The sequence below is a fragment of the Pristiophorus japonicus genome, chromosome 20 (assembly GCF_044704955.1).
Source record: "Pristiophorus japonicus isolate sPriJap1 chromosome 20, sPriJap1.hap1, whole genome shotgun sequence".
Classification (NCBI taxonomy): domain Eukaryota; kingdom Metazoa; phylum Chordata; class Chondrichthyes; family Pristiophoridae; genus Pristiophorus; species Pristiophorus japonicus.
This window is the reverse complement of record NC_091996.1, coordinates 77,718,645-77,732,008: the sequence shown is the minus strand read 5'-3', so window position 1 is coordinate 77,732,008 and position 13,364 is coordinate 77,718,645. Positions and strand designations below refer to the sequence as shown.

The following is a 13,364-nucleotide window of genomic DNA, read 5'->3' as shown; positions in this document are numbered from 1 at the left end:
TTCCTACGGACAAGCGAAGTTACATCGTAAAGCGACGACAGTTATACATTTTTGAAAATAGATAACAAAATACAATTAGATTGACATCCTAGTTCAGCCTATCCCTTTTGATCCTTCCTTTCCTTTGTCCACTCATGAGCCGACATCGATATGGGCTGTTTTTTACGAAAGCTCAGGCATTGCCTCTAAATGTTACAATTTTACTGGCGTGACTACTAACTGAAACCTTGCAATTCTGCTAATTGTGCTGATGTTGTATTTTCATTTATCCATATATCCATTTCATGTTACAATTTATATTGGCATGATTAGTAACTTAAAACCTTGAGAAAGTCTGTTAATTGTGCTGATGTTGTATTATTTGCAATCTGACATTCTCTTAGTTATTTTTCCATGGCTTATACATTTTCATATATCCAGTTCACTTCACTGTCTTTATTTCCATATATCCAGTTCACATATCCACACATCCACTGGTTCCCCCTTATCCACCCTGCTCATTACATCCTCAAAGAACTCCAGCAAATTTGTCAAACGTGATTTCCCTTTCATAAAGCTATGCTGACTCTGCTTGATTGAATCATGCTTTGCTAAATATCCCGCTACTGCTTCCTTAATATTGGACTCCAGCATTTTCCCAACGACAGATGTTAGGCTAACTGGTCTATAGTTTCCTGCTTTTTGTCTGCCTCCTTTTTTAACTAGAGGCGTTACATTTGTGGTTTTCCAATCTGCTGGGACTGCCCCAGAATGCAGGGAATGTTGATAAATTACAACCAATGCATCCATTATCTCTACAGCTACTTCGCTTAAGAACCTCTCATCCAGGGGACTTGCCTGCCTTCCGTCCCATTATTTTACCGAGTACTGTTTCATTAGTGATAGTGATTGTATTAAGTTCCTCCCTCCTGATAGCCGCTTGATTATCCACTTCGGTATTACTCTCAGTGACCGAGTATTTTTCTGCAATTAAACTAATCTCGGACAGTTTCTGTCCGATATTAACTCCTGCACGGTCCCAGCAAACATTTTCAGGCAGAGATAGACAGATTTTTGAGCGATAATGGAGTAAAGGGTTATGGGGAGTGGGCAGGGAAATGGAGCTGAGCCCATGATGAGATCAGCCATGATCTTATTGAATGGGAGAGCAGGTCCGAGGGGTCAAATGGCCTACTTCTGCTCCTATTTCTTATCTTATGTTAACTGAACCCAGCCAGAGTCAGCACCCTCTGGGATTGAGCGAAAGGGAGGGAAGTCAGTGAGTGTAGAACTGAACCCAGCCAGAGTCAGCACCTTCAGGGGTGGGAACCAGTGAATGTAGAACTGAACCCAGCTAGAGTCAGTACCTTCCGGGGAGGGGAACCAGTGAGTGTAGAACTGAACCCAGCCAGAGTCAGCACCCTCTGGAATTGAGTGAGAGGGAGGGAATTAAGTGAGTGTAGAACTGAACCCAACCAGAGTCAGTACATTCAGGGGAGGGGAACCAGTGAATGTCGAATTGAACCCAGCCAGAGTCAGTACCTTCAGGGGAGGGGAACCAGTGAGTGTAGAACTGAACCCAGCCAGAGTCAGTACCTTCAGGAGAGGGGAACCAGTGGGTGTAGAACTGAACCCAGCCAGAGTCAGCACCTTCAGGGGAGGGGAACCAGTGAGTGTAGAACTGAACCCAGCCAGAGTTGGTGATGATAATTGGGAGCATAGGACAAGCTGCCTTCAGACGTGTGACATGTTTGAATTTCAGGACAGGGACGGGGACGAGTGTATGGGGTGGGGATTTACAGCTTTGGAGGAACAAGAGAGGAAAGATGTACCATACAATCTAAAATTGTCGGTTGTGAATTAATGTCCTTTACTTGCAGTAATGATTTTTGTAAACTCCTTTTCCAGGGTATTGAAGGGCAGGATTTGCAGTCGGGAACTCAAACCAAACATCGCGTCAAGATCTGACGGAATCACTCGATTCATCAGGACCTGAACATCATCAGCCTTTGAAAGTGGAAGGAGAAATGTTTGTCTGTTCTGTCTTTGGGAAAAGATTTCAAACATCAGTGTGACTGTAAAAGCGCCGAGACACACACAACCGAGTGAGAGTGTTCCAGTGCACTGCCTGTGGAAAGAGCTTTAACCAGTGACATAGCCTGAAAAAACATCGCATGATTGACAGTGGGGAGAAATCGTACACGTGTTTTGTGTGTGTGGACGAGGCTTCAACTGATCATCCCACCTGGAGGGACACAAGGACACCCGCTCCATGGAGAAACCCTGGAAATGTGGGGACTATGGGAAGAGATTCAATTACCCGTCTGAGCTGGAAGTTTATCGGCGCACTCACACTGGGGAGAGAACATTCACCTGCTCTGAGTGTGGGAAGCGATTCACTCGGTCATCCGACCTGCTGACACACCAGCGAGTTCACACTGGGGAGAGGCCATTCACCTACTCTCAGTGTGGGAAGGGATTCATTACCTCATCCACCCTGGTGACACACCAGCGAGTTCACACTGGGGAGAGGCCGTTCACCTGCTCCGACTGGGAAGGAATTCACTCAGTCATCCACTCTGCTGATACACCAGTGAATTCACACTGGGGAAGAGGCCATTCACCTGCTCTCAGTGTGGAAAGAGATTCACTCTGTCATCCACCCTGCTGACACACCAGCGAGTTCACACTGGGGAGAGGCCATTCACCTGCTCTCAGTGTGGGAAGGGATTTAATACCTCATCCCACCTGCGGATACACCAGCGAGCTCACAATGGGGAGAGACCGTTCACCTGTTCCGTGTGTGAGAAGGGATTCACTCAGTCATTCACCCTGCTGACACACCAGCCAGTTCACACTGGAGAGAGGCCATTCATCTGCTCTGAGTGTGGGAAGGGATTCACTACCTCATCTGACCTGCTGAGACACCAGCGAGTTCACAGTGGGGAGAAGCCATTCACCTGCTCTGAGTGTGGGAAGGGATTCACTCAGTCATCCAACCTGCTGAGGCACCAGCGAGTTCACACTGGGGAGTGACCATTCACCTGCTCTCAGTGTGGGAAGGGATTCACTCGGTCATCCAACCTGCTGAGGCACCAGCGAGTTCACAAGTGACTGCAGGGTTTGGATTCTGCTGTTGTCCCAGACTGAATCATGTCCATTCTGACAGTTGGGCTTTCTTTCTGCTGATATTGATTCCCCTATAACCGGGCTGGAGTTTAATATTCTGGATATTTGACAAATTAATCACCAGGAAAATGCTCAGCTTAAAAATAATGCTGATTGTAATTGCATCTCTAATTCACTCTTATAGAAAACATAAGAAATAGGAGCAGGAGTAGGCCATTAGCCACTCGAACCCGCTATGCCATTTAATAAAATCACTTCGCTGCCCATTCCCCATAACCCTTCACTCCATTATCGTTCAAAAATCTGTCTATCCCCACCTTAAATATACTCAGTGACCCAGCCTCCACAGCTCTCTGGGCGGAGAATTCCAACGATTTACTCCTCTGAGAGTAGAAATTTCTCCTCATCTCAGTTCTAAATCCCATATTCTTAAACTATGCCCCCTAGTTCTAGATTTTGTACAAGTGGAAACATGCTCTCTGCATCCACCTTGTCGAGTCCCCTCACTATTATATGTTTCAGTATGATCACCTCTCACTCCTCTAAACTCCAATGAGTATAGGACCAACCTGCTCAACCAATCCCCATAAGTCAACCCCTTCATCTCAGGAATCAAACTAGTGAAGCTTCTCTGAACTGTCTCCAATGCAAGCATATCCCTCCTGAAATAAGGAGATAAACTGTACCTAGTACTCCAGGTGTGGTCTCACCAATACCCTGTACAGTTGTAGCAGGACTTCCCTGCTTTTATACTCCACATCCCCCTTGCAATAATGGCCAACATTTCTATTGGCTTCATAATTACTTACTGTAACTGCATGCTAACTTTTTGTGTTGCACACACAAGGACAACCTGGTCCCTCTGTACCGCAGCATTTTGTAATACCTCTCCATTTAAATAATAAATTGTACTTTTATTTTTCCTGCCAAAGTGGATAACCTCACACTTTCCCACATTATACTCAATCTGCCAAATATTAACCCACTCACTTAGCCTATCTACATCTATTTGCAGATTCTTTGTGTCCTCCTCCAATTTGCTTTCCTATCATCTTTGTATCATCAGCAAACTTGGTTACATTACACTCTGTCCCTTCATCCAAGTCATTAATATAGGTTGTAAATAGTTGAGGCCGATCCCTGTGACACCCCACTGGTCACCGTTTGCCAAACGGAAAATGATCCATTTATCTGTCTTCTGTTAGTTAGCCCAACCTCTATCCATGCTAATATATTAACTCCAAACCCGTGAACTTTAATCTTGAGCAGTAACCTTTTATATGGCACCTTATTAAAAGCCTTCTGGCAATCCAAATACACCACCTCAACTGGTTCCCCCTTAGCCACCCTGCTCATTACATCCTCAAAGAACTCCAGCAAATTTGTCAAACATGATTTCCCTTTCCTAAAACCATGCTGACTCTGCTTGTCTGTATTATGCTTTTCCAAATGTCCTGCTACTGTTTCCTTAACAATGGACTCCAGCTTTTTCCCAAAAACAGATGTTAGGCTAACTCGTCTATAGTTTCCTGTTTTCTGTCTCCCTCATTTTTTAAATAGCGGTGTTAAATTTGTGGTTTTCCAAACCGCTGGGACTCCTCCACAATCCAGGGAGTTTTGGCAGATTTCAACCAATGCATCCACTATCTCTGCAGCCACTTCTTTTATGACTCTAGGATGCCGGCCATCAGTTCCAGGGAACTTCTCCACTTTTGGTCCAGGGGATTTGTCCACCTTTAGTCCCATTATTTTACCGCTTAATTTTTCTTTAGTGTCAGTGATAGTTTTAAGTTTCCCCCTTCCCTATAGCCCCTTGATTATCTATTATTGGGATGTCTTTAGTATCTTCTATATTTAATACTGATACAAAATATCAGAAGGGTTTTCAAATACTGAAAGCTGCAACAAAAGGTTTGTTAAGCAATTGACAATAAAATGAATTGAATCTGCAGGTTGGTTTTGGATTTCTCTGGGATGGAGCCAGACATGATGTGCCTTGAAATACCGCTGTCACTCCAATTAATTCAGACTGATTGGAGCATGACTGCCCCCTGGAGCAGGAGGAATGAGGGCAGATCCAGGTCAACACTGAACTTACTGCACCCCACAGGGAGATCACGCACTGCCCCCTCCCTGGAGCAGCTCAGGGTCTGACACTGAACCCCACAGGGACGTCACACACTGCCTCCTCCCTGGGGCAGCTCAGGATCAGACACTGAACATACTGCACTCCACAGGGACATCACACACTGCCCCCTCCCTGGGGCAGCTCAGCGTCAGACACTGAACACACTGCACCCGACAGGGACATCACACACTGCCCCCTCCCTGGGGCAACTCGGGGTCAGATACTGCACCCCACAGGGACATCAACACTTCACAGGGAGATTACTATCTTTAAGGTCTTGCTTTTTAATCTCTTTCCTAGCTCCCTAAAATCTGCCTCGAGAACCTCATCCCTTTTCCCACCGCTGTCGTTGGTGCTGATATGGACCATTACTGTCCTGTATTCATACCATGCTGTGTGTGTACTGTCAGAGGAGTTGTACGCTTCACGGGCCACATGCTGTATCTGAGTGCACTGTGCTTAATGAACGACTATATCATGAGGTTTTCACAGTATCTAACCCCTGTCTACCTGCCCTGTGTGCTTTTGATGGGACAGTGCTGTGAGTTTTACTGTGTCTAAGACATGCTGTACCTGTCCCCGAGTGTTTGATAGAACAGTTTCGAGCAGTCTTCAGTCTGTATCTGACCCATGCTGTCTAGATATCACAGTTCAGAGTGAGCTTTCCTCTGTGTCTGGACCTTGCTGTTCCTGCCCGGAGAGTGTGTGATGGGATAGTGTAGAGGGAGCTTTACTCTGTATCTAACCCCATGCTGTACCTGCCCTGGGAATGTGTGATTGGACAGTGTAGAGGGAGCTTTACTCTGTATCTAACCCATGCTGCACCTGCCCTGGGAGTGTTTGATGGGACGGTGTAGAGGAGCTTTACTCTGTATCTAACCCGTGCTATACCTGCCCTAGGAGTGTTTGATGGGACAGTGTAGAGGGAGCTTTACTCTGTATCTAACCCGTGCTGTACCTGCCCTGGGAGTGTTTGATGGGACAGTGTAGAGGGAGCTTTACTCTGTATCTAACCCGTGCTATACCTGCCCTAGGAGTGTTTGATGGGACAGTGTAGAGGGAGCTTTACTCTGTATCTAACCCTGTGCTGTACCTGCCCTGGGAGTATTTGATGGGACAGTGTGGACGCAGCTTTAACTATTATTTACCACGATTCCCCTCCAACATTTGTTCATATGGCCCCAGCCATTGATAGCCCTGATGACCCCTACAATGTTCCTCTGACACCCCTTCCTTTTACAGGGGATCGCATGGCCCACCCTGTTACGTGATCATAGCTCGGAGATCACAACTAATGTTGTATCAAAGGACATCGACCTTTTTGTTAAATTCACCTCCAGATGACTGTAGCAAACCAAGCAAATCGAACAACCCTCTCCAGAGAAAACTGCATGTAAGTATAGCCATCTGAACATGCCAACTCAATATCGAAGGCCTCTCCCGTTCAAAATGCGAATACCTCCAAAGGTTACTCAAGGAACACAGCGTCGATGTTCTATGCTTGAAGAAACACACATTGAACACACCCATCACTTTGACACAAGAGGACTGATCACAGTTTGTAACCAAATCCCATTCAATAACCATCCCACATATGGCCTGACATGCTATGTTAAACGAGACATCGAAGGCTGCACTGAACTTGAGCATAGCAGTATTGCCGGAGTTTTCACTACAGCAATGGGCATAGAAGAGCTAACAATCTCTGTTGTCTATAAATCACCATTTGTACAGTGGTCTCACCCACCGCTCCCTCCTAATCAACACCCATCCATTGATCTTGTAGACTTTAATACCACCACACAACTTGGGGCTATGAAAACGCCAATTATAATGGAGAAGTAATTGTGGGCTTCACTAGAGAATAAATTCCTCCATTTTAATGCCAAAGATCGAGATAAGTTCCATTTGTCTAGGTTATAATCTGACACCCCTTCCTTTTACAAGGGTTCTCGTGTCCCACCCTGTTACATGATCTTAGCTCGGAGAGCACAACTAATGTCATCGCAAAGGACATCGAACGTCTCTGCAGATTATAACCCAGACCAATTTTGCTCTCTAAAGACAACAAAGGAAATGCAATCACGGCCTCCAGAACCATTCTTGATAACTTCCCCAACAGTGAACACAAGCCCTCGATCATCAATATCGGGATCGGAATTTCTGTCATTACATCAACACCGAAACCACATTGGAACATCAAAAAAGCAGACTGGAAAACCTTCCAAAGGCCAGTTGACACCAACATCAGGTGGATTCTGCTAACCACCAATGCCTTCAGCTGATTAATAGGAATTATTAAAGCTGTTGCAAAACGCAGTATACCTCGGGGGTTCAGGAAGTCATATATTCCTTGTTGACGGACGAAAGTGAGGCTCACTACCAGGAATATTCACTGAACAAAAGCTCAGACATATGTTCCTTGTTGGACGGAAGAAAGCGATGCTCACTACCAGGAGTATTTGCTGAACAAGAACCCAGCCACAGTCAGCACAATGCTGGAATCTGTGAACTCGGCGAGATGTCGTGGAAGGTAACACATGATTCCAAATCATTAGTTCCAAGCATTGTTTTTTAAATTGTAGAACTAGGGGCATGATCTTAGAATAAGGGGCCGTCCATTTAAAAACTAAGATGAGGAGGAATTTCTTCTCTCAGAGTGTTGTAAATCTGTGGATTTCGCTGCCTCAGAGGCATTGGCTTCTTGAATAAATGTAAGACAGAGATAGACAGAATTTTGAGCAAGGGAATAAGAGGTTACTGGGAGCGGGCAGGGAAGTGGATCTGAGTCCATGATCGGATCAGCCATGATCGTATTAAATGGCGGAGCAGGCTCGAGGGGCTGTATGGCCTACTCCTGCTCCGAGTTCTTATGTTCTTATGTTCTTAGATGTGAAAGCTGGAGGAGCCTTGCGAAGAAGATTAACTTCACTCAGTCTGTCAGGAAAGCACGGACCCTGCTCCGTCAGATTGGTGGGACAAACCCCACCCATACAGACAGGACGACCAGTAGAGCGGGCACCACGGCATCCCACTTGATACAAACATCATCATCCTCATAGGCAGTCCCTCGGAATCGAGGAAGACTTGCTTCCACTCCCAAAGTGAGTTCTTTGATGGCTGAACAGTCCAATACGAGAGTCACAGACCCTGTTACAGGTGGGACAGACATTTGTCGAGGGAAGGGGTCGGTGGGGCTGGTTTGCCGCATGCTCCTTCTGCTGCCTGCACTTGACCTCTTCATGCTCCTTGCATCGAGACTCAAACAGCTCAACACCCTCCCGGATGAACTTTCTCCACCTCGGGCAGTCTGCAGCCAGGGTCTCCCAGGTGTCCGTGGTGATGTCGCACTTTACCAGGGAGACTTTGAGGGTGTCCTTATAATGTTTCCACTGTCCTCCTTTGGCTCATTTACCATGAAGGAACTCCGCATAATGCATTTGCTTAAGGAGTCTCATACTATGTGGCCTGCCCAACAAAGCTGATCGAGTGTGGTCAGTGCTTCAATACAAGGGGATGTTAGCCTGGACGAGGACACTGATGCTGGTGTGCCTGTCCTCCCAGGGGATTTGCAGGATCTTGCGGAGATATCGTTGGTGATATATCTCCAGTGACTTGAGATGCCTTCTGTACATCGTCCATGCCTCAGACCCATACAGGAGAGCGGGTATTACTACAGCCCTGTAGACCATGAGTTTGGTGGTAGATTTGAGGGCCTGGTCTTCAAACACTCTTTTCCACAGGCGGCCAAAGGCTATGCTGGCATCCTGGAGGCGATGCTGAATCTCTGCATCAATGTCTGCCTTTGTTGATAAGAGGCTCCCGAGGTACGGGAAATGGTCCATGTTGTCCAGGGCCGCGCCTTGGATCTTGATGATTGGAGGATAGTGCTGTGTGGCGATGGCAGGTTAGTGAAGACTCTTTGTTTTATGGATGTTAAGCGTAAGGCCCATGCTTTCATATGCCTCAGTGAATACATTGACTATATCCTGGAGTTCAGCCTCTGAATATGCACAGACGCAGGCATCATCCACATACTGCAGCTCAATGACGGAGGTTGGGGTGATGTTGGACCTGGCCTGGAGGCGGCATAGGTTAAATAGCTTCCCACTGGTTCTGTAGGTTAATTCCACTCCAGCGGAGCTTGTTGATTGAGAGGTGGAGCATGGCGGCGAGGAAGATTGAGAAGAGGGTTGGAGCGATGACACAGCCCTGTTTGACCCCGGTCTGGATGTGGATTGGGTCTGTAATGGATCTGTTGGTAAGGATCACGGCCTGCATGTCATCATGAAGCAGGTGAAGGAAGTTGACAAACTTTTGGGGGCTTCCGAAACGGAGGAGGACGTTCCATAGACCCTCACGATTGACAGTGTCAAAGGCCTTTATAAGATCGAAAAAGGCCATGTATAAGGGCTGGCGCTGCTCCCTGCATTTTTCCTGCAACTGGCGCGCTGTTGTGCCCCGTAGTTGACGAAATCCGCATAGATAAAGCATGCGTCAGATACAGAGTTAAGCTCCATCTACACTGTATCATCAAACACTCCCAGGCAAGTACACCATGGGTTAACTGAAGAGAAAGTCCCATTCTACATTGTACCATCAAACATTCTCAGGGCGGGTGCAGCGTGCGTCAGATATAGAGTGAAACGGCCTCCACAATTCCCAATCAATCACTCACACCAACTATCAAAACGTTAAGTACAGTATGGGTTAGATAAAAGATGCGTCAGATACAGAGTAAAGCTCCATCTATACTGTCCCATTAAGCACTCTCACGGTAGGTAACGCACAGGTTAGATACAGATTTCAGCTTTCGCTACACTATCCCATCAAAACTCCCAATGTATGTACAGCACGGGTTAGATACAGAGTAAACCGTTTGTGTACTGTTCCATCAAACACTCCTAGGTTTGGTACAACACGGTTTCGGTATTCAGTAAATCTCCCTCTGCATTTTCTCCTCAAATACTCACGGGGCAGGTGCAGATCAGGATCTTGAACAGTTCTCCATTTGCGCAGTCCAAGCAAACATATAGACGCCGAACATTGCCAGATATTCGTTGGTTAGACTCAGGATAATAAAAGCGAGCCATACCACCCAGATATGCGACATGTGGGTCAAGTTCTCTCCCATTACGTCGGTGAGGCTTTCTCTTGGTGTGTTGAAAATGGTGAAACTTGTCAGCAGTGAGAGTGGTGCCAGGTATGTCAAGGATCTGAAGAACATACGCTTGATCCAGGCTCTCCTGTTCTTAGGTGCCTGTTCACTGAAATGAAAGAAAACATCACTATCTTAAGTAACTGGTGGAAAACAGCTTCAAAAAGTCCACCAAATCACTGAAATAGTGAAAACTTTGCACCGCATGACACCAGAAATCACCAACAGTGATCTAAAACTACAGCATTTCTTAATATATGAGTTCTGCTCTCAGTACCAAACATTCACCTTAAATAGCTTCCATGTGCCTAATTTTAACTTGAGGCGTGGTGTTCATTGATGGTGTTCAATGCATGACATACATTATCGGCCCCGTTCTATTTTCCTTGCCACTGGGAGTAACAGAAAACAGAGAGTCGGGATAAATGGTTCATTCCAGGGTTGGCAATCAGTAACTAGTGGGGTGCTGCAGGAATCAGTGCTGGGACCCAAATTATTTACAATCTATATTAACGACTTGGAAGAAGGGACCAAGTGTAATGTAGCCAAGTTTGCTGACGATACAAAAAAGCAATGTGCGAGGACACAATAAACCTGCGAAAGGACAGACAGGCTAAGTGAGTGGGCAAACATTTGGCAGATGGAGTATAATGTTGGAAAGTGTGAGGTCATGCACTTTGGCCGAATAAAATCAAAGAGCAAGTTACTATTTAAATGGAGAAAGATTGCAAAGTGCTGCAGTAGAATGGGACCTGGGGGTACTTGTGCATGAAACACTAAAGGTTACTATGCAGGTACAGCAAGTGATCAGAAAGGCCAATGGAATCTTGGGCTTTATTGCAAAGTGGATCGAGTATAAAAGCAGGGAAGTCTTGCTACAGCTATATAAGGTATTGGCGAGGCCACACCTGGAATACTGCGTGCAATTTTGGTTTTCATATTTACGAATGGATATTCTTGCTTTGTGGTCAGTTCAGAGAAGGTTCACTAGTTTGATTCTGGAGATGAGGGGATTGACCTATGAGGAAAGGTTGAGTAGGTTGGGCCTGTACTCATTGGAATTCAGAAGATTGAGAGGTGATCTTATCGAAACGTGTAGGATTATGAAGGGGCTTGACAAGGTGGATGCAGAAAGGATGTTTCCACTTAAGGGGGAGACTAGAACTCGGGATCATGATCTTAGAATAAGGGGCCACCCATTTAAAACTGAGATGAGGAGAAATGTATTTTCTCAGACGGTTTTAAATCTGAGGAACTCGCTGCTTCAAAGAGCCGTGGAAGCTGGGACATTGAATAAATTTAAGACAGAAATAGACAGTTTCTTAACCGATAAGGGAATACGGGGTTATGGGGAGCGGGCAGGGAAGTGGACCTGAGTCCATGATCGGATCAGCCAAGATTGTATAAAATGGTGGAGCAGCTTCGATTGGATATATGGCCTATTCCTGCTCCTATTTCTTATGTTCTTATTCTCACGTCATGTGATAGAGTTATACAGGAACTAACGAATCGACAGCTGGTTTTACATCTCTCCTGCTTAAGTTCAATGGAAAGGAAAATCTCGTGAGGTGTATCGCGAGCTGTCGCACCAACATAATCCATTTTACACTGTTGCCCAAAGGTAAAATGGCTACCATTCTGATGTGCCCATTTCTTCCAATATGTGGTGGTTTCTAGGTTTTTCTCCTAATCTCAATGCAGTTATTTACCCCAGTCAAATTCCCTGAATAAACCAAGCGATGCTTCTTTCCTTGTTAAATTGAGGTGGGAGTCCGGGGAAATCGAGGAGGCCGAGGAGGCCTATAAAAGGCCCAACCTCGTCGAAGAGGCAGCAGTCGGAGAGGCGGGAGACCAGGGAGATCGAGGAGGCCTATAAAAGGCCCAACGTCGTCGGAGAGGCAGCAATCAGAGAACCAAGCTAGTGCAGCTGTAACTGGGGCAGAAGGTAAACAAAGAAGTAGAAAGAAATCCAAAAGTGAAGTCACAGCCAAAGGGATAAGTGATTGGTTGATGGTTGGTGAGTAGTTTTTATTTTTATTTTCCATAAGGGTAGGTGACATTTATCATTGTTTTTGCCAAATTAAGTTAATCTAAGGGTTAAGTCATGGCAGGAGAGCTCAGACACCTGTCATGCTCCTCCTGCGCTATGTGGGAAGTCAGGGACGCTTCCAGCAACTCTGATGACTAAATGTGTGGGAAGTGTGTCATGCTGCAGCTCCTGACAGACTGCATTGTGGCACTGGAGCTGTGGGTGGATTCACTATGGAGCATTCGTGATGCTGAGCATGCCATGAATAGCACGTTTAGTGAGTTGGTCTTACCGCAGGTAAGGGTTACACAGACAGATAGGGAATGGAAGACCAACAGGAAGAGCAGTGGAAGGAAGGTAGTGCAGAGGTCCCCTGCGGTCAGTCCCCTCCAAAACAGATACACTGTTTTGCGTACTGTTGGGGGGGATGAGTCATCAAGGCAGGGCAGCAGCAGCCAAGTCCATGGCACCGTGTGTGGCTCTGCAGCACAGGAGGGCAGGAAAAGGAGTGGGAGAGCTATAGTGATAGGAGATTCTATTGTAAGGGGAATAGATAGACGTTTCTGCGGCAGCAATCGAGACTTCAGGGTGTCTCCCTAGTGCAAGGGTCAAGGATGTCTCAGAGCGGTTGCAGGACATTTTGAAGGGGGAGGGTGAACAGCCAGTTATCGTGGTGCATATAGGTACAAGCGATATAGGTAAAAAATGAGATGAGGTCCTACAAACTGAATTTAGGGAGCTTTGAGTTAAATTAAAAAGTAGGACCTCAAAGATAGTAATCTCAGGATTGCTACCAGTGCCACGTGCGAGTTAGAGTAGGATAGCTCAGATGAATACCTGGCTTGAGAAGTGGTGTAGAAGGGAGGGATTCACATTCCTGGGACATTGGAACTGATTCTAGGGGAGGTGGGACCAGTACAAACCGGACGGTCTGCACCTGG

The 13,364-nt window shown here is 46.2% G+C and overlaps 1 long non-coding RNA gene and 1 pseudogene across 1 annotated transcript in view; both read left to right on the top strand.

Moving 5' to 3' along the window:
* Positions 1–13,364, top strand: part of LOC139232625 (uncharacterized) — a 973,018-nt gene that overhangs the window by 429,238 nt on the left and 530,416 nt on the right. The gene's annotated exons all lie outside the window — the stretch shown is intronic.
* On the top strand, positions 2,569–5,009 carry LOC139232602 (zinc finger protein 239-like; annotated as a pseudogene).